The 21,147-nt window shown below is 43.7% G+C and overlaps 1 protein-coding gene across 2 annotated transcripts in view; it reads left to right on the top strand.

The window, feature by feature from the left end:
• Positions 1–21,147, top strand: part of RAI2 (retinoic acid induced 2) — a 390,031-nt gene that overhangs the window by 139,196 nt on the left and 229,688 nt on the right. The window lies entirely within an intron of this gene.

Genomic DNA, 21,147 nt, shown 5'->3' with positions numbered 1-21,147 from the left:
TTTGTTCTTGCACACATGTATAAAAGTATAAAGAGGGACATGGTAATCTTATTTTCACAAGCAAAAGATTAGATATGACTGGAATGTCCATCATTTGAGGACTAGTTAAATAAAGTAGCCACTGAAGTGGTCTAGGATAGTGCTTAAAATCAAAGTATCTGAGGTGAAAGACCTGAGTTCAAATCCCAGTCGTGTTGGTTACTCACTTGTGGTACTGGGCAAGTCATGCGATTTCTCTAAGGTTCAGTTCTCTATCTGTAAAATGGGGATAGTATACCTCTATAAAAAATACTTGGGGGGGGCGCCTGGGTGGCTCAGTCAGTGGAGCATGTGACTCCTCTTTTTTTTTTTTTTTTTTGAGCATGGATTCTTGATCTCAGTTCGAGCCCCATGTTGAGTTGTAGAGATTACTTTAAAAAAATCTTTAAAAATATTTAGGGTTAGTGGGAACTAAATGAGCCAACATATAGAAGGCACTTAGAGGGACGCCTGGGTGGCTCAGCAGTTGGGCATCTGCCTTCAGCTCAAGGCGTGATCTTGAAGTTCCAGGATCAGGTCCCACATCGGGCTCCCTATGGGGAGCCTGCTTATTTCTCTGCCTCTTTCTCTGTGTCTCTTATGAATGAATGAATGAATGAATGAATGAATGAATGAATAAATAAATCTGAAAAAATAGAAGGCATTTAGAACAATGCTTGTTAGATAGTAAGCACATGAATATATATGTTAGCCATATAGTTTATATATTTTTCTGTATTTATATAGCTATATATTTATATGTCTACTTTATACATTTAGATTTATGTACTCTACTGAAATGGGATAATCGCCCCAAAACTTAGTGGCTTAAAACAGCCACCATTCATTATTTCTCATGATTCTGAGGGTTGACTGGGATCAGCTAGGCTGTTCTTCTGCTCGGTGTGGTGTCACCTGAGGCTGGAACATCCAGAATGACTGGCTCGCATAGTTAGCTACTGCTACTGGTTAGGATTATTGTCCAGAGCACCTCAGATATCCTCTTTATAGGGCTTGGGATTCTTATACCATGGCATCTGGGGTCCAGAAGGGAGTGTTCCAAGTGTATGAAGGTAGAAGCTGCAAAGCTCCTAAGAGCCAGCCTTGGAAGTTACAATCATTTCTACCACATTTTATTGATCACAGCAAGTCATGTGCAGGCTCAGATTCAATGGGAGAGGGAAAAACCTTCAACTCTCTCTCTCTCTCTCTTTTTTTTAACCTCCAACTCTCAATGGGAAGAATGGCAAAGAATTTGTAAGCATTTTTAATCCATCACATATTGTTAAGGAGAAGGTAATGTGCAGGGAGTGTAGCTATGTTCCCATTTATGTAACAGTGGAGCTTTTATGTGTATCTATGTACATGTATATATATATAAAATGACATACCTAAAGCAACATATGTCTACAACATATACATGTGAGTATATGACCATGCATGTGTGTATACTACATGGAATAAATCTCTTTAGACTAAGAAACAGATAGTGGACTAAGAGACTAAGCTGGGAGGTTGATTTAATTTTCACTGTGTATAAACTGCATTGTTTGAATTATTTTTCACTATGTCTATATTATTTCTTCAAAATGAATGAATAAAAATGTGAAGAATTAGCAATAATATCCTTAGTTGCAGCAGTTCCTAGTACAAAGAGAAATTGTTCCTGGAAAGAGCAACTCCATGAGATGAACCTTTCATTTCCCCTGCCAGTTAAATACGGAATAGCTGTGGATAACTTTGAATTGTCTTCACTGACCAGAGACGTCTCCTCCAACACACACACACACACACACACACACACACACACACACAGCTATGATTTTTTTCAACCACCAAAGTAGTTCATATGTCTGTCATGTTCTAAGAATCAGGTTACTGGATATTTGAAAAACATTTTTCCATTCCAATTAAAAATCATCATTTATCTGTGACTAGCATAACATCTCATTTATGTTTGAAATAGAAGAGCAGGATGACTCCTCCAAATCGGGAATCTGTAAACACAGTATCATATTTTGATGGACACATAGCTGTGGATTTCGGCATCATTGTTTGGTAGCTGCGGTTTTGTGCTATTTCTCTGCGGTATTGGATGGTTGCAGGGAGGTTTCAATTCTTTTACAAAGAAGGAGCAAAAACAGAAAGTAGAGGCACAGATTCCCACCCATCGTGTGCCCTGTACTCGGGAAAGCCATAAAGTCTGTCCAGGGTGGGGGATGGGAATGTTCTCTAGCTCTGTATGAGACTCTCATCCTGAGAGCAGGCTAGTGATACCACTGAGGTAGGAAAGAGATGATTCCAGGCTCTGGAACTCATATGTGTCTTGTTATTGCAGTGTTTAGACTTTCATTCTGGGCACATGCTTGTCCATTACAGAACCTATTGCATTGCATTTTTTTAATGTCTTATTCTAAACTTTATGGACTTGGCAGCAAGTGTCCCAGATTTGTCACTTTCATTCTTAATTTTTAAAAATACCCATTCGCACCTCCAGTCGTGACCCCATTTAGCATGATCTTTTGAATAAAGGCCAGCCAGACTGAGCACTAGTGAACTTCAAGCATGAATAAATCAAGCAGGGGCCAAAGTGCTATTCAGAGAGGATTTTAGAGGTCAGGTTCACTTTCTCGTTCCCCCTTGACTCCAAAAGGGAATTTAGGGGGACGTTATATATAATCAGCTTCTCCATATCCACCAGCATCATTATTCTGGGCTCACGGATTATGTGACACAGTTGTGCTTATGTATTCATAACACTCTGAAGTTGAAAGGGGCCTTAGAGATTATGATGAAGAATCACGAGTTCAGAGAGGTCAAATGACATCAGCCAGGAAAAAGTTGCAGTTAGTAAGAAGTCTGAGATTTTGCCACTTCTAACCCATTGCTCCCTGATTTATATCACAACATTATAGCTATTATTGTAAGGTTCCATGTCACCTTTGCCTTCAGCATGTTCATGGTATAGTGAAACACCCGGGAATTGTTGTGCTCTCGGGCCATTGGACAGGGCTGGGGTGCATGTGGGGAGGGGATGGTTCTTGATTCAAATGTCAATAAAAACCCTGCTGCTTATGTCCTTAATATTTGTTTTGTGTTTCTGGCTAAGGTTTTGTTGGAACAAAGGGTTCCACTACAAAAACATTTGGAAACTACATCAGTAGTTCAATCCAAATACGCTGCAGCGTGTAGGTTTAAGAGAACATGTATAAAGAGTGCATGAAAAGCCGATGAATGTGCTAAAAGAGGTCAGGTTTGTGACTGGATGCATTTGTGGATCAAGTCAGGATTCTGAGTTAAGTGAGCAAGCTCCTTTCTCATTGCTCTAAGTTCTGAGGTCCTCTTTCTCTTCAATCTAGCACATTGGTTCCCAACTGGGGGTGATTTTGCCCACCCCCTGGGGGCGGACACTTAACAATGCTCAGGGATATTTTTTATTGTGATAGTTAGGGAGGGGTTACTACTGGCATCTAGTCGGGCGGAGGCCAGGGCTGCAGCTGAGATTGTACAGCGCACAGGACAGTCGCCATGACAAAGAAGTGTCCACCCACACTGTCACTGTCAAGCGTCCTGAGGTTAGAACCCTGATCTAATTAAACCCTACCTCTCAGTCAAGACGGACTCAAGACCCACTGCTTCTCTCTCTGGTGTGAGATTTTATGGTTTCTACTCCCCCAATTTAGCAGTTAGTTGAATAATTGCCTTACTTGCTCATAATTTCTCAAGCCAAGGCTAGTCTTAACCACTCAACTAGATTATAAGTGACTGAGAAGAAGAGAAGGTCTTGAATAAATATACTTGTTCTGGGCACCTTTTAATTACCTAACCTTGGCTAAACACATAGGAAATGCTTTTGTGGGGACGATGTGAAAGGGAGAGGTTTAGAGGAAGGGTCTCGGATGCCCAGGGGAGCTGCCTAAACAGGAAATCAGGAATCACTAGTAAATAAGGTTGGTGGATTTTTTTCCCCACTGGTATGAGGGTGATGGTAAAAAGACGGTGATAAGAGGCAGGAAGACACGGGGAAGAGGGTGGAAGCAAAATGGAGGGGGATTGGGAAACCTACAGAGGAGTTAATGCTAGAACAGGACGATAAAGGGAGCCTCTGAAGATTTCAATCACCCTCTATCCATTCAACAAATGCTTATGGAGCATCTTCTAGGTCTGGGTACTGTTCTAGGTACGATGAAGTAGTGAACCAAACTGGAGGCCTGGGGCCTGACATTCTGGTGGAGAGCAGGATAAGTCATTAAGAAACTAATGATAGAAGATAGTGTATTATCTACACATGCTGTACAGAAACACACGTACGTGTAGCTTATAGACTGTAAAAACCACATATAGAAAGGAATACCAGATAGTGAGAAGTAGTGCTGTGCCAATAAGGGGTTAATTGCTGGCTTTCGGGGTGGGGAGAGCCCAGATAGATAGCATTTGCCACTTTCCATGGTGTAAATACTCTGGGCACAGATTATTTTAAGCCACAAACACAAAGTCACTGAACACAGAGCTGGGAAGAGGTATGTACAGTGCTGTGGAGAAGACACAGAGCAGGCTTAGGAGACTGAGGGTGGCAGGGATGCTATTTTTGAGGCTTCAGTCAGAGGAAGTCTCTCTGAGGGTGTGACGTTTGCATAGTGAGGTTTCTATAGAAAGATCTGGCTGTTTTATCAGCATGTGTAGTGACCTCAGGATGCCTCACGCAGTTCCCCTTCTCCCTGCAGAGCTGCACCTGTGGGTGAAGTTGAGCTTCTGACATCCCTTCTCTCTCTCTCCCTCAGAGGAGCAGCTGATGAGGCACCTCGGAGGAAAAAGTTGAAAAGAGAGAACAAACATGCTCCCTTTTGCACATCACATCCCTGGAACCTACATGTGGTTGGAAAGCCCTATAGGGGTACAAACTACCACCATATCTGTGGGGGCACCAGAGTCTGACCTGGAGCTGGCTGAAAATCTCACGTGTCTCCCAGAAATAGATTATCCATTATTCTAGGAGTCACTCCACAATGAGCCTGGGATACTTGGCAAGACCGTCCTGCTTCAGGTTGTAACATTCTCCACATGTTTTCTGGGTTGTTGTCTTAAAAAAAAATGCCTGCAAATAGGATTTTCCATTTTCAAAGGAATGCCCACAGAACTCCACAATTACAAACTGGTGTTGGCCTAAAAGAGCAGTAATTTGGTTGGGAAATGGGTTTCAGTTTGTAACTTCCAAGGATTGATGATAAATTTCCAGGAGTGAAAAAGCTGGAAACATTAGGGAAATGTTTTCAAACTCCCTTCAACCAAGGCCCTGATTTAAATGAAAGAAAAAATCCCCCTGAATGCCAAAAAAGCATACTTCAGATGTCCCCATCAACTGTGAGACAGTTGCTTTCCCATGAAGACCCGCCATATGGACAGTATGAGAAATCTCAAATTAAAATAAATTGTTATTCAGAGAGAGCTCTCATTTGAGCCAAGACTCCCCACTTTACATTTTGCAGCCTTTGCCACACAATCATGAGGTCCAGTTGGATTGCTTAAAAGATTTGTAATATTTAACCCCCCAAGTGCAACGATCTTAGTTTTAATCTTTCCTCTACACAACAGTGGCCCTGTGGACAGCGTGAGAGAAAACAGGAGCCCTGGATCCCAACTTCTGGCCTCCTGGTTTCCCTTTCCCCTCTGGCTTCTGGGCCTCAGATGTAAGGCTGGGCTGCTAAGCCCTGCACAACTGTGCCCTCCCTTAAAATGCTGAGCTGGCTTGGTCAGGGCCTATTGGGAACAGAAGGAGAGATTGGTCGCTTGGAGCTCTTGGTTCTGGTTGTGCAATCAGTGTGACCTGCAGGGGTGTGGCTTCAGGCCCTGGGGAATTTTACCAGGAAGACACATTGGTCTTGTTTCAGCTAAATTTGGCATCAGGAAGGTGGACATTATATTTCCCCCTCTCATGCTACTTATGCTTTTATACGTCAAGCTTGCTCTCTGGGATTCTTACCCTTAGCCTCTGAACCTCGATGTTTGGGGGTATTGGAAATGGAGGCAGGAGGTAAGTAAGCCAAGGAAAAGGTTAAAGCCAATTGCACTCATTGGTTTGGGCTGCAGTCACCAAGTACCACAAACTGGGCGGCTTGGAGGGGCTTCCCTTGCCTATTTCAGGTTCTGGTAGCTCCATGTGTTCCTTGGCTTGTGGCAACACAATTCCAGCTTCTGCCCCCACCTTCATATGGCTGCCTTCCCTCCGCCTATGCCCAGATTTTCCTCTTCTTGTACGGACCCTGGTCATATTGGATTAGAGTCCACCTGACTGTAGTATGGCCTCATCTTACCATTGCCAATTCTATCTGCAATGACTCTCCAAATCAGGTTGCTTTCTGAGGTACTGAGGGTTAAGACTTCAAGTTGTCTTCCAGAGGGCCACTGTTCAACCCATAACACCACTGAAGAAAAGGAAATTTTTTTTCTAATGAATATACTTTTTTTTTTTTAGACAGGGAGAGAGAGGAGAAGGGCAGAGGGTGAGGGAGAGAGAATCTTAAGCAGGCTCCATGCCCAGTGCAGAACCCAACATGGCTTGATCTCACAACCCTGACCTAAAATCAAGAGACAGATGCTTGACCACCTGAGCCATCCAGGTGCCCCAAACATACTCCACTCTTTTTTTTAAAAAAAAAAGATTTTATCTATTTATTCATGACAGGGAGAAAGACACACACACACACACACACACACACACACACACACACACAAGCAGGCTCCATGCAGGGAGCCCAATGCGGGACTCGATCCTGGGTCTCCAGGATCATGCCCTGGGCTGAAGGTGGTGCTAAACCGCTGAGCCACCCAGGGCTGCCCAACATACTCCACTCTTAACACATGCTCACAGCTTCCGTGCTGATGGCGGTCAGGAAATAGGTGAGCCAGGGGAAACAGCTGGCCTCTCCAGGCCTAGACTGAAGTTCACAAGTTGCACCTTTGTTGAAATTTGTGCCCTAGCCACAAATGCAAGGGAGCTTAGGACAGACTTTGAGTTTGAGAAATTTTTTTAAAGATTATTTATTCATGAGAGAGACACACACACAGAGAGAGAGGCAAAGACACAGGCAGAGGGAGAAGCAGGCTCCGTGCAAGGAGCCCAATGTGGGACTCGAACCCAGGTCTCCAGGATCACACCCTGGGCTGAAGGCAAGTTCTAAACCACTGAACCACCCAGGCATCCCTAGTTTGAGAATTTTAACTCAAAACTCCCCAAGTCTTGGAGTTTTAACCAGACCTGTAACATTTTGGTAACTGTGCAACTTGACATTGAATGCAGTTTCTGTGTGGCATGGATGTTTGATCCGCAGCAGCATTAGGAGAGGACTTTGGAACCTCCCTCATTTTTATCTGTCTCTGTCCTTCTCCACCCAATTCCACTGGCCCAAAAGGCAGAAGAGTTCTAGTTACCTTGCTGCCATTTCTCTCCTGGTCGTCTTCTCTCATCCTTCCTCTCCTGGCTGGCTGCAGCAACCACATACGTATTCTGAGCTGCTCTCCTGACTGCAGAGCTCACCCACCATAGGGAGATGAAAGGGTAGGAACTCCCCAGTGTGTCCAGGGTTGCTGAAGAAGACTTCTTGGCCAGAAGCCTCTCTTTCAGCTGCCTTGCCAGTCTGACTCTGTTACTTACTTTGATCTGCAACCCACTTTTTACCCTAAGGCCCTTCAACTACCTGTCCCATTTGTAGCTAAACAAGCTGACAGGATGAAGTGTGACACATAGAGGAAGAGAGGGACGTTCCGTTTCCATCTGTGCTTAGAGGTGAAAGGGGGTTACCTGGGTAATGGTATAATGTACTTTTTAAAAAAAAGATTTGATTTATTTATTCATGAAAGACAGACAGAGAGAGAGAGAGAGGCAGAGGGAGAAGCAGGCTTCCTGCAAGGAGCCCGATGTGGGACTTGATCCTGGATCCCGGTATCATGCCCTGAGCCAAAGGCAGACGCCCAACCGCTGAGCCACCCAGGTGTCTCAGGTATAATTTACTTTTAAGTAACTTGCAAAATAGGCTCCTTCATTCATTCTCTTGTCGGAGGGCAGGATGCACAGTGCAGACATTTCTCCCATATTAACGGAGCCATACAAGATCGAGACCTTATCCCCAGCACTCACACCCACCACACAGGTATTTCCCCCCTTAGGTATGCTCAAAATGCAGTTGCTTTTATAATATTAGCCTAAATAAACAAACAAATGAAGCAAAACAAAAGCCATACCTAAGAACTCACACTCCTGGAAATCAGTTTGAGGCCTCCTGAGATTTGGGGCCATTCCCCATAAGACTGACAAAGGTTGACTTAGCCTTGTTTTGAGATGTGGAACTCTTTGGCAGCCTGGGGAAGACTTTAAATCTCTTCTCAGGAAAGTATTTTAAAATGCATTCAACACAGTGCAAAGTTTATGAAGGAAACCAGTTATATTGAATACAATTGTCAAAATATTAAAAACAAACTCATGATATACTATTATGTCTGCATCATTGTTAATGCTTCAAATAAGAAGACTACTATGATTTCTACGTGGTGGTGAGCTTAAGAAACAATACTTTAGGATATCTGCAACAAGTGTAATGTGATGTGGAAAAAGCCTGCGATTTCTATTGGTGACAAAGTCACAGGTGTAGTTAATACTACTGAGATGTGTGGCCTCTGTTCCTAATTGAAGGAAACACTCATTTTCATGGAGAGGTGAGTTGAGGTGAAGTTGTACTTTTTTCCCATCCAGGTTCACAGACCCTTTGGGGATGTGTGGACCCAGATTGGAAACACCTCTGGGGGCTTCTGGGTCTCCTCAAGACTTTCTTAGGCTAGGAATTTGCCTCTTCAGAACCCCCGGTCCGCTTCTCCTAGAGGACTGGAGCTCTGGCTTCTCTCCCTGCAGATGCCCTTCCTCTCCTTTTCCCTTCCTCATGGTCATGGACGTGGTCCTTGGTAGCCCTGTTCCTGCCATTGCTGTCATCTGTGTGGGACCGACTGATGTCTGATGTGCAATGAGCTGCTCCCCTTAAAGCCCCGCACCACCCACCATGGGTCCCTTTGTACCTCTCCCTTGCCCCTTATGCTCAATCCCCAGCTTGGCCTGCTGCCCCACAGAGGGTTCTATCAATCATCCTTGGACCGAAGAACCAGTAAACTCCAGATCTACCTGTTCCAGAATATTCTTGGCCAATTCGTTTTTTTAACCCAGAGTCTTCTTAACACTCACCATCTGTTTAATAATTTCCCCCCTCATCTTGGAGAAAAAAGTGGAAATAATAGAGTCCTCATGTATGTTGAATCAAGACAGCATTTATTTATTTCAGCACTTATGATGTTCAGGAGCTGTTCTATATACTTTACAAACAGTGTTTCATTTAATCCTTGTAACAACCCTATGAGGTGGGTATAGATGAGGAGACTAAGGAACAGGGTAAGATTGCGAGATTCAGCAAGTAAATATACAGGATGCCCAGTTAAATCTGAATTTCATTTTTTGAAAAATTTTATTTATTTATTCATGAGAAAGAGAAAGAAGCAGAGACATAGGCAGAGGCAGAAGCAGGATCCCTGCAAAGAGCCTGATGCGGGACTTGATCCCAGGAACCCGGATCACAACCTGAGCCGAAGACAGATGCTCAACCACTGAGCCACCCACATGTTCCTAAATTTGAATTCCAGATAGTAACTTTTTTTTAAAGATTTTATTTATTTATTCATCACACACACACACAGAGAGAGAGAGAGAGAGAGAGAGAGAGAGAGCGGCAGAGAGAGAAGCAGACTCCATGCAGGGAGCCTGACATGGGACTTGATCCCGGGTCTCCAGGATCAGGCCCTGGGCCGAAGGTGGCGCTAAACCGCTGGGCCACCCAGGCTGCCCCAGTAACTTGTTTATTTAGTATGTCCCATGAAACATTTGGAGCATAGTTATATTAAAAGTTATTTGTCTCTTTGGGGTAAATCCCCAGCAGTGCAATTGTTTGGATAGAACTAGAGGGTATTATGCTGAGTGAAATAAGTCAATTGGAGAAGGACAATCATTATATGGTCTCATTCATTTGGGGAATATAAAAAATAGTGAAAGGGAATAAAGGGGAAAGGAGAGAAAATGAGTGGGAAATATCAGTGAGGGAGATAGAGCATGAGAGACTCCTAACTCCGGGAAACAAACAAGGGGTAGTGGAAAGGGAGGTGGGCAGGGGGATGGGGTGACTGGGTGATGGACACTGAGGGGGGCACTTGACGGGATGAGCACTGGGTGTTATGCTATATGTTTGGAAAATCAAACTCCAATAAAAAAGATACAAAAAAAAGTTATTTGTCATGTATCTGAAATTCAAATTTAACTGGGCATCCTGTATTTTATTTTATCTGGCAACCTACACAGAGAAGTGAAGCAACTTGCCCAAGATCACACAGACAGCAAGTGACAGAGCCAGGATTCAAACCCAGGAAGTCTGGCTCTGGAGTCCTTGCCCTTAGCCACCTTTCTCGGAAAGATGAAAGTTACATTATTGCAACACATGGGACATGTACTCCTTGCAGTGGTTCTGGGAGAAATCTCTGTCCAGAAATCACGCCAGCTTGCTGTTTGAGATGACTGCTGAAGAACTAGTCCAGTGAACCCACTTCAAATGAGGTAAGGGAGCTGTGATTGGGCCGCATGATGACCAATCAGCTGTCCTAAAACAAAGATGCCTGGTTGCAAGCAAGAACTTTCCTTGTTAGCCCCATTAGAAGCTGGATAGTTTGGATTTGAAGTGAAGAGGAAGGCTTGACTTGCCCTCCAGCTGCTGGGAGAATCTTTTCAAGGATCATCTGTGGAGTCCTGTAGGATCATTTAGTTTGTACACCTCTTCTTCTGCCTGGTTGGAAGGAAGACACCAGTGGAAGGCACTTTCCACCCACCACCCCGTCTTGCACCCCTGGTCTCCAGCACTCCCATTAAGATGTAAGTGGATGATCTGAGATGATCTGACTCTTACCTGCTCTTGACAGCAAGAATCAGAAAACAAGGGTTCACTGAATTGCATTCTTGAGCAGAGGGCAGCATCTTGGATACTCTGAGAGTGTAGTTTCTGGCGTCAAACCCTCCCCATCAGAAATAGGCACACTCACAGGTGGTGGGAGCATAAAATTGGTACCACTCTTCTACAGGGCAACTTGGCAAAATCTATCAAAATTAGAAATGGGGATACCCTTTGGACCAATAATTTCCCTTCTACAAATACACTTTTCCATATTTGTGCAAAATGGTGTGTGGACTCCAACACTGTTGGTACTAGCACAGTATTTGAAGCAACTTAAAGGATGCTCCAGAGGGAATATAAGTAAATAGTACCTCTATACAACGGGATTCTATACAGCCATGGAAAAGGAATTTAAAAACTCATGCATGAATGTGAAAAGCTCCCCAAGACATATTGTGAAGCGTAGAAAAAGAAAAGGTAGAGTAGGATTTGTCCTGTTTGTACAAGTTGGCAAGACACTTGGAGAGGGAACGTGTATATGAATGTGTGTGTGTGTGTATGTGTGTGTGTGTGTAAGAAAATATCCCTGAAAGGTAACATAAGGAATGGGTAATATCAATTGCCTACAGGGAAAGAAACCGTACGAACTATATGGCTGGGGTTAGGAGTGGGAAGAAGTGTTCACTGGATACCCTTTTATACTTAGAAAAAGTGAGATCATGTGCATCCATCATTTAAAAATAAATATTTTTTAATAGAAAGATAATGTCCCCACCACAGACTGAAAGATCATCTACCCAGAGCTGGGGAGGGAGGCAGTGGGAATTGTGATCTATAATTCTCTCACTAAATTTGGGGATGAAAATGGGAGCATGTTCGACTTCCTGGTAGTTTCCTTCCAGTGAATATCTTCCTACTTTTTCACAATGAAGGAAAGGGAGGAAATGCCCCCAGGCCAAACCAACCCTTGACCGTTTCTAGTACCATTGGGGAGGCAGCAATGTATTTCTCTTCAATGTTTTCTGTTCTGCCTTTTAGAGATTCTACATGCTTCAGTTCACTGTCTCCCATGGGTTTTTCCTTAGAACAGCCAACCCAGAACCAAAAATCCATCTGGGACGGCTGCCCCTTATCTAAGAAGGTCAAGGCCATTATTAGGTCCACAGTCCAGCAGAGAAAGAGATACAAGCTCCAAGTCCAACAGTCACGAATTCCATTGTGGAGTAGAGTTGGCCTCCGCACAAGCTGTCACTGGTCATTTTCACCAAGAGCATCTGAATTTTTGCACATACCTTGGGCACAGGAGTCATAGTGACAAGTACAGTGTTGCTCACATGGGGTTCAACTCCCTGGGGCTGTGATCTGAGAGGGACCCTCCAAGTCCTTGGGGAAGGGGCCGAAGCCTCTTCGGTAAGCGATTCAGAAATTCAAGTGGTTGGTGAAAAACAAGTTCTGAGACACCACATAATCCTGGATTTCTATTTATTTGCCTCCCAAACTCTTATGTGGCACTTATTGTGGGGCAAAACTGTTTTATGCACTTTATATAAATATGAATTCACATAATCTTCAAAACGACCTTATCAGGTAGTTGCTATTAATATCCCCATTTTACAAATGAAGGTAATGAGAAGCAGAGAGGTCAGTTCATTTGCTCAAAGTCACATAGCTTAGTAATTGATGGAGTTGGAATTCAAATGCAGGTATCTGGCTCCATACTGCATATGGTTCAGCACTAGAATACTGGCAAAATGGTGAGATTTCAAAATCCGTTGCCTTGTGCACTTCCTGTTAAGGCTTTCCCTGTAAAAGGTAGGTTAAGTCCATGTAAAGATCAAGACTATCCTAGGGCTTCCAGATCTGCCCAGCCAATTAACTGAATTGGCATTAAAATGGTCTGGACAGATCTGGAAGCCCTAGAATGTTCTTGATTGTTCGCATGAAATTATTCTGCTCGTTCAAGAAATTCTCCAGACATCTGACTTTGAAATCTCATCACATTCCCACTACTCCCATGGTTTAAAATGTAAATATTTGGGGAAAGACTTCCACCTCTTCCATCAACAGCCTAAGTAGATGCCAACATGTAAATAAATGAATGGTCTTGTAAGAAATGACCTGGGTGCTTGGACCTGTGAGACAAACATAGGACAGTTTTTATTCTGATTGTCAGCCTCTGAAATAGATGTGAGACCCAGAGAAAGACTGCTACTGAGTAGGGCATGGAGCATGATTTCAGCCAAAAGATGTGGCCAGTGAAGAGTTAATTTGGGCTTTGCCAGGTAGTCTGTGGTCGCTCTTCTTTTACTCTCCTTCTAAACACCGAAAAATCCAGACCAAGGTAGCTGTTTTCTTGTGCCAGTCACCATCTTTCGTGTTCATCTCACCTCCTCGCTCTTTCCCAAACATGGGGGAGCAGTGACATCCGTTCCCCATAACCCTAGGACATGCTAGATGTCATGGCCATGGATTCTCACTTCCCCGCCATAAAGCAGCTTCCAGAAGACCTGCTCTGGCGGGGCTGGAGAACACTGCCTGCAAGGGCTATTTTACGGGGCTGCGTTCTGTGACAGCATGATCCATTGGCTGCTCGGTGCAAGACAATATAGTAAAAAGAATTGGCCCCTGCTGGTGCTTAAAAGGTGCTAGAAGGGGAGTGTTAATTTATAGCTAATATACACTGTCTTAAAAATAGAAAGAAAAATGTCTTTTGTTCCCATTTTGCCTTTTGGTGCCTTCAAAAACCAGGGCAGGGGGGCGGCGAGATCGAATGGCCATCGTTAGAGGTCAGGGTTTGGTCACAACTTAAATCCGTATGGTTGGCTGAGAGGTAGGGAAAGAAATCCTTTGTTCTATGCACGTGTGGAAGCTTCCTGATGGAGCTGTCCTCCGCAGAGGCCAGGACACACCTGCCCCACTGGTGTTGGGGACATTTGTCTCCTGGAGCTGGACTTGCAGAACCTGCCTTTGCACCACTGGCCGGCCCACCAGATGCAACCCTGTTGCACTCCAGGAACCAGTGCCTGCTGGGGACAGGCTTGGGGTCCCCGAGAGCTCACTTCAGGGCTCTGGAAACAGAGGCCAGGGGTGAAAAATAGCCCTTTGGAGAGGCTCCCAACAAATAGCCTTCGGCTGGAAGACTTGTGGGCTTGAAGTGGTCAGATGGGAATAATATTTAAGGGAAATGCAAGGAGGCTTTTCCGAGCTTTGAAGAGTTGCTTTTTCCCCCCTGCACTTGGGTATTGTTAAAAGCTGCTTATGGGTGTCCAGACCCTGAGAAACAAACATACTTAAAAGGGAAGATCAACAGAATGAGAAGGCTCACCATGTCTTACTGAGACATACAAGCCCGCTGTGCACTTTGAGGCCTGTGGGGCTCGGTCACCATTTGCTTTCTTCCGTGTTTGGCAGTGCCAGCCCCTAAACCATCCCTCATTTTGAGGAAGCCAGTAGACCCTCTGGGAATTGGGCTTGGCTGCTGTTGGTATAAATTTCAGTGATTAAGTAATTTAATTAACGTACTTGGAGTTTCTACCGCCTTTAATATAATCTACCTCTAAAAAACTCCTATGAATTAAGGCAAATATTTATGTGGAAGTAGCCTGACCAACTTGGAGGAGGGGAAATGACAGTAGCCTGCATCTAGCTCCCGATACTGCTCTTTAGGGAATTCCCAAAATATATGATTCTTTTTTTCCTCCAGAAAAATTGACAACAGACCCCCTTACCAACGGGATGTTTTCCAGGACCCCCAGCGGATACCTGAAACCATGGGTGGTATTGAACCCTATGTATACTATGTTTTTTTCCTATCCATACCGAACCATGATGCGTTTAATTTATAAATTAGGCACAGTAAGGGATGCCCAGTGATAACTAATAAAAGAGAACAGTTATGACAATTACTAAAATGAAAGTTAGTGAATGTGGCCTCTCTCTCAGAATATCTGTACTCATCCTTCTCGTAGTGGTGATGGGAAGTGATAAAACCTCTACCTGATGAGATGAGGTGAGGTGAGGGGCATCGACACTGTGACACAGTGTTAGGCTGCTACTGACCTTCTGAGCACAGGTTAGAAGGATTGTCTGCTTCCTCAGTTGACCGCAGTTGACGTGGGTGGCCATGGCGGGCTGCAACCCTGGGCAGTGAAGCCATGGCTGAGGGGGCAGTGCTGGTAAGTCTATTTTTCTTCATCTGGTTCCCTTGCGCTTCTCTCTCCTCTCCCATCCCTTCCAATTGATCTAAATCTGTTGGAAATGGGTGAGCCCAAATCATAAATGAAAAAAAAAAAGGGCAGGTATATGGAGTCATGGGTGAGGCAATGGGGAGAAGGAGCTGTCTTCCCTCCCAGGCCGGGAAGCTCCAAGAAGACAGTTAATTTTTTGGCTCTAAGTGTCCCTTCCCCCGGCCTGCCCGCCTGGGAGTGACCCACTTTCAATTCACTCATGTTGTGTGTTCTCTCTGCCTCGGGCAGAAAGGTCACCCACCCAGCTTTGTGTGCCCGGAAGAGAGATTAGTCAGGGCCTCCGCCAGAGGTCTCCCTATGAGTGGGCCCTTGGCTCTCCATTTGGGGTGCGTCCCCTGGCTTTGCCTTCACCCTGGGTCTTATGAACACAAGGCATCGCTGGTAGCCTGAGGCTGAGTCAGAAAGCTGTGTGTTCCGTCCTTTGGGGAGGCAGAGGGGTAGGGGTGGGATGAGGGTTTAAGGCGAAAAATGATACCACCAAAAAATAAAAATAAATATGGAATAAAAACTATAATTAGATTTGTTATTTTTATGTGCTACAATCAGAAACCACAGCTAAAACCTTCCTCCTCTGGTAAATAAAAATGTGATTGTCGATCACTGCTGGGAGAAATACTTTCTTTTTTTTTTCTGCATTACATTTCATAAAATGTCTGGGTGCCCTTTGGGTCTTAAATTGCAGCCAGACTAACACGGCCCCAGTTGTACAAGCCGGTTCTCCTTCTCTTCTTGTTCCCCTACCTTCCCACAGAAAGAAGGTGGTCCAGATCTCCTGCCAATTCAGGTACGACATTAATCAAAAACCCCTTGGAAATGAGAAAATCATTCCAGTGGCAGGCAAGTCTTAGAGCTGTGAGCCAGGACGTCCAAGTTTGCCTCTAAACTAACATGAAAACAGAAAACCTTGTTTAATCAGAACCTAATACCAGACCCAGGCCCATCCTCATGGGTAAATATATTAAGTCGTGTTTGGCATCAGTGTCACTCACCGCCCTGACCATCCCCACCCTGGAAAGAGCAATCTGGATTTAGAAACTGTTTAGTTTATACAGATTATATATAACTTCCATTTCATATATTTACGTTTGCTATTTCTGTGCCTCTTGTACTCATAATTGGGGACACACATGGCACTCAGAAAGGAGTTCTTAAAGATTCATCAAAGCAGAGGAAGAGGCACAAAGAAAATGGTAAAACAGCTTCCCACCAAGATGATAAATTGGGTTGGTAGAAGAGTCTTAGCTTTATTTTCCCATTTTTGCCCTATGATACACATGAGATGTGTAGCTAATTATAATCACTCCGAAGCTTATGGCAATGAAAGGGACAGAATGTTTGAAGCCCCTTGGTCCTGGCGGCCCTTAGCAACCACACTTAAAGGGCTCCAGTGTGGAGCATTTGACAACTGTGACCAGGGCCAGCCCATGAAATGAGCTAGTGGGATTTTTGGCCACCAAAGTATTTCTGTGGGGAAAAACTCAATGCTGAGCCAGGACAACTGGTCAGCCACGGCTCTGTTTCTCTCTGGGATGCCGAGTGGGTCATAGTAACCTCGATACAACTCGGAGTCCTCATCTGTAAATGCAGCAGGATTCTATTTAAAGAGCTATTAAGTTCCTTACGTTGGAATTATTCTAGGATTTTGGAGTAGAAAAACATTTTTGTTGACCTAGTTTTTCTTCTGGGGAGATGTAAATAAAGTTAAACGTGACAATTCAGATGATCTCTCTCTGGGACTCGAATATGATGTCAAGGGGATGAGCCAGTGAGTAGTTTTAACCTTTTGTGGATCACAGGTTCCTCTGAGAATCTGATGAAAATTCTGGATCCTCTACTCAGTAAAACACACACATGCCTGTGTATGCTCACATTGTATGGTGCTCCAAGGGTGGCAGGTTTCCAGACTCCAGTTAAGAAGCACCAGATAGGAGATTTTAAGGCCTCACTGAAGCGCTAATATTCTGTAGCTCCATCATACAGCTCTAGGCTATGAAATCATTTTAGAGTTTACTAGTTTATTGGGCACTTTAGCTTCCCAGATCATCTCAGGCCAGAGGTGAGGGACAGCCCTCAAAACACCTATTCACCTTCTCTCCAAGGTCTTTCCCACTTTACCTTTCTCCGGAGTCACATGCCAGTAACATTATTTATAATCACAAATACGTATTAGCACATACTATGCACTGGACACATAAACTTTATTTTATTTATTTATTCATGAGAGACATAGAGAGAGGCAGAGACACAGGCAGAGGGAGAAGCGAGCTCCTTGCAGGGAGCCCAGTGTGGGACTCGATCCCAGACCCCAGGATCACACCCTGAGCCAAAGGCAGATGCTCAACCGCTGAGCCACCCAGGCGTCCCGTGGACACATGAATTTTAAAAACTAATTGTATTTAATACTTACAAAAAGCTCATGACATAACTAATATTGTCATTTCTGTATTGCAGATGAGAAAACCAAGGCACAGGAAGGTTAAATAGTCAAATTAGTGAATGGCACATCTGGGTTTAGAGTTATCAGTCTGGCTCTGGAGTCTGTGCTGTTAAGCAGTATGCCTGTTTCTTTCTTTTTTTTAAGATTTTATTTATTTGAGAGGGAGAAGGAGAGAGAACAAGTGAGAGCACAAGAGCAGGGGGAGGGAGAAACAGAATCCCTGCTGAGAAGGGACCCCCCCCATGTAGGGCTCAATCCCAGGACCCTGGGATCATGACCTGAGCCGAAGGCAGACCCTTAACCGACTGAGCCACCCAGGCACCCCTGCCTGTTTCAAAAGTATTTGGGTAATGGACGTTTAAAAACAAAAAGCATTCTGTGAAAATTCATCAATACTTATAATTTGTACATATTTCTGTATGTGTGTTATACTTCAATTAAAAAAATTACTTAAAAATTACTTTAAAAATCTGTATCAGTTGGGAATAGTTTTGGCAGCAAGAAACCATCTCATAAATAGTAGCTTAAATCAAAGGGGTATTTATTATTTAATAAGGAGGTGGGTGGTCTCAGAGTTGATATGGCATTCCAACGACCCAGGCTCCTTCTACTTTTTTCAGTGTTCTGGTCATGGTCATGAGATGGCTACTGAGCCTCCAACTACCACACCTGCATAGGAAGGGATGGATGGTAAAGGAGGTCTCTTCACGTACCTCTCCCCTCTCCATTTGCAAAGCCTCCCAGCAGACTTTCCCGTTAGTCTCATGGCTGAGACTGGGGTAAAATGGCCACCTTTGTATAAGGAAACCAGAGAAGTGAGTCTCTGATTTTTCCAGCCTCTCTGGACTACTGTGGAAAAGGAAGAAGGGATGAGAATGAACACTGGGTATCTCTCAACAGTGCCTGCTACACAGTCCCACAACCACACTTCTACATTGAGAGAGGACAAGAGGGATAGAAGTGAAGGGAAAGCCTTCTTTGAGATCAAAGGTAGCCAATTACTATTTTTCACTAGATCACACACACACATACGCACATGCACACGCACATAGCCTCACACTGATCCCTTCAGAAGAGAGTGTAGAAGAGAACAGATAGTGAAAACTGTTTGAAACTGCAGATTTAAAAGTCTCTCCCATCAAATTGAAGGGATGGCCTCCTAACCAATGGCTTAATTTGAATCTTTGAAAAATGACCATTTCATTATCTTCCTTAATGGAGTATACATCAAATTTAGTGTGTTTCCCCAACACTAGGCTAGATTTAGCCAGATGGTGCAAGTTTTCCAATCCCCTACTATTTCTCATGCATTTTTAGCAGTTTAAATGCCTAACGGGAGTGTCATTCTGGTAGGAGGAGAAGAGCAGTTGGTTAAGTGGTCTTGCCCTCAGCTTTGTGTCTGGGTGGCAATGATCCTTCCCCTGTTCACATTATCTACTAAACTCCTTAAAATTCATGTCTGGGTGGAGGGAAACCATTTTTTTCTGCAGCTTTCAAGAAACCTGTCACCACAGTATTTGGTTTCTAGGGTTTGGTCCTAGTTTAAGTTCACCCAGAAGAAGATGTGAAGATAAGGATTCTGGGAAATGTAGTTTCTTTGGGTGATGAAACTCTGGTAGAGGAGTGAGAGGGAACCGAGACAGGGAAGGGAAGGCAGTGAACAAAGAGTGTATTATCCAGTAAATCACCATGTTGGTTGAGTGGAACTTGATCTCACTGGGAAATTCGGGGGGAGAGAGTATAAAATACATGCTTCAGGGTTCTTCCACCTGAAGGTGAGAGAATTGGGGTATTTATCCACCACTCCCCAGTATTTTTGGAGGATGGCTCCTTCCAAATGATGTTAATTCCCTGGCACTTCTGTCCTGCCATGTAGGCAGACAAATCTGGCCTCAATGGGTAGAGATAGCCCTCAGACCAAGAAATGTAGGTGTTGGCATTGGAAGTGGGGAGGTAAGGGGATGCAGGTTTCTTAGAATAAAAGGTTAGACCTGAGGGAGATCTTAAATGTCATTAAATCCAGAACTCTCTGTTCTTCCTCCTCCCCATTTTATAATCAAAGTAACTGTGGTCCAGGCAGGTAAAGTCTCATACCTACACAGTGACTGGGCTGCAGTGACAGCCCAGTCCTTTCACCTTTTCATCTTAGAGTCTTTCATCCCTGCCATGTTATTACCAAACCAGGGGGATACCTAAAATAATAAAACATTATAGTCCTAAAATCTAGAAAATAATTTTTGTGTTAGTAATAGTGTGTGAATATTAAGAAAATACAATTGTTCAAATTAATAAATTGGTTGTGGGGCAAAGTAAAAATAATCATGATCTTCCCACAGCTGTGAGCAAGGCTATCTTCAGTTCTGGTTCCTTCTGCTCTGCACTTTGGATAATCTCTGAGGTCTTCTCTTTAAGTCAGTTTGACTTTTAAATATAAGACATCATGTGATGTCACCAGCCCCATCCTCTTGTAACACCCCCAGTGCTTTTTAAAAATGCAACAAGGAAGGAATTTGCAAGGCCCCCACAGGGAACTGAAAAAACTCTGCAGGTGAAGCTCTAAGATACGAGAGTGTTTAGAGAAACCTTAGGGAAGAAGAAGGCTCAGCTTCACAAGGAGGTCTGAAGTGAACCACTTGGCCAGTGTTTCTCTCCAGATGCTTTAGTCTCTGACCTAAAGGCTGCACTTCACACATTGTGTGTGTGGGGGGAGGGGGGCTCCTAGGGTTCTTCTGGGTCTCTGCTCTGTTCTGATTTTCCTACCTTTACTCTAATCTTCTTATCTGACTTACCCATTTCTTCTTCTTCTCTTCTTAATTCTGGGTCAGAGATCAAAAGAATTGGAGCAGGAGCAAAGTGAATGTCATAATTTTATGAACGTGTTCAAATTTGCCTCTCACTGTTATGTAGGTTTTGATATCTTTGTACCCAGAGACTCATGGCTCGATTTTCCAACTGAAACTCTTTAGAAAACTCTTCTGCAGCTTCTTTCTTTTGCTTGACTAGCAAAATAATATGCATAAGGTAAAGTCTAAAACTTTCAGGTGTGTAGCGCACTAAATTTTAACAAAGTGAGCACAGCCATGTAACTACCACCTAGATTAAGGTGTGCATTCCCAGCACCCAGAAGCCTACTTCGTATCTCCTCCCAGTCATTACCAACATTCCAAAAGTAAAGATAATCTTTCACCATAGATTAGTTTTGCACATTTTAAAACTTTATGCAGATGGAGTCACACAACTTACACTTTTTTTGTGTCTGGCTTCTTTTGTTCAAGTTAGTTGTGTGAAGCTTTTCTACAGTGTTGTGAGTAGCAGTAATTTATTTCTTTTTTCATTGCTGTATAGTATTCAGTTGTATGAATCAACAAGTGATCTATCCTTTGGGTCATTTGCAGCATCTTAGTACTGAATTTCACTGGGATGTGATGGGATCATAATTATATTTAGATTATTTATGCCTAAAAACATGGATCAG

The sequence above is a fragment of the Nyctereutes procyonoides genome, unplaced genomic scaffold (assembly GCF_905146905.1).
Source record: "Nyctereutes procyonoides isolate TBG_1078 unplaced genomic scaffold, NYPRO_anot_genome, whole genome shotgun sequence".
Classification (NCBI taxonomy): Eukaryota; Metazoa; Chordata; class Mammalia; order Carnivora; family Canidae; genus Nyctereutes; species Nyctereutes procyonoides.
This window is presented reverse-complemented; position numbering and strand designations above follow the sequence as displayed.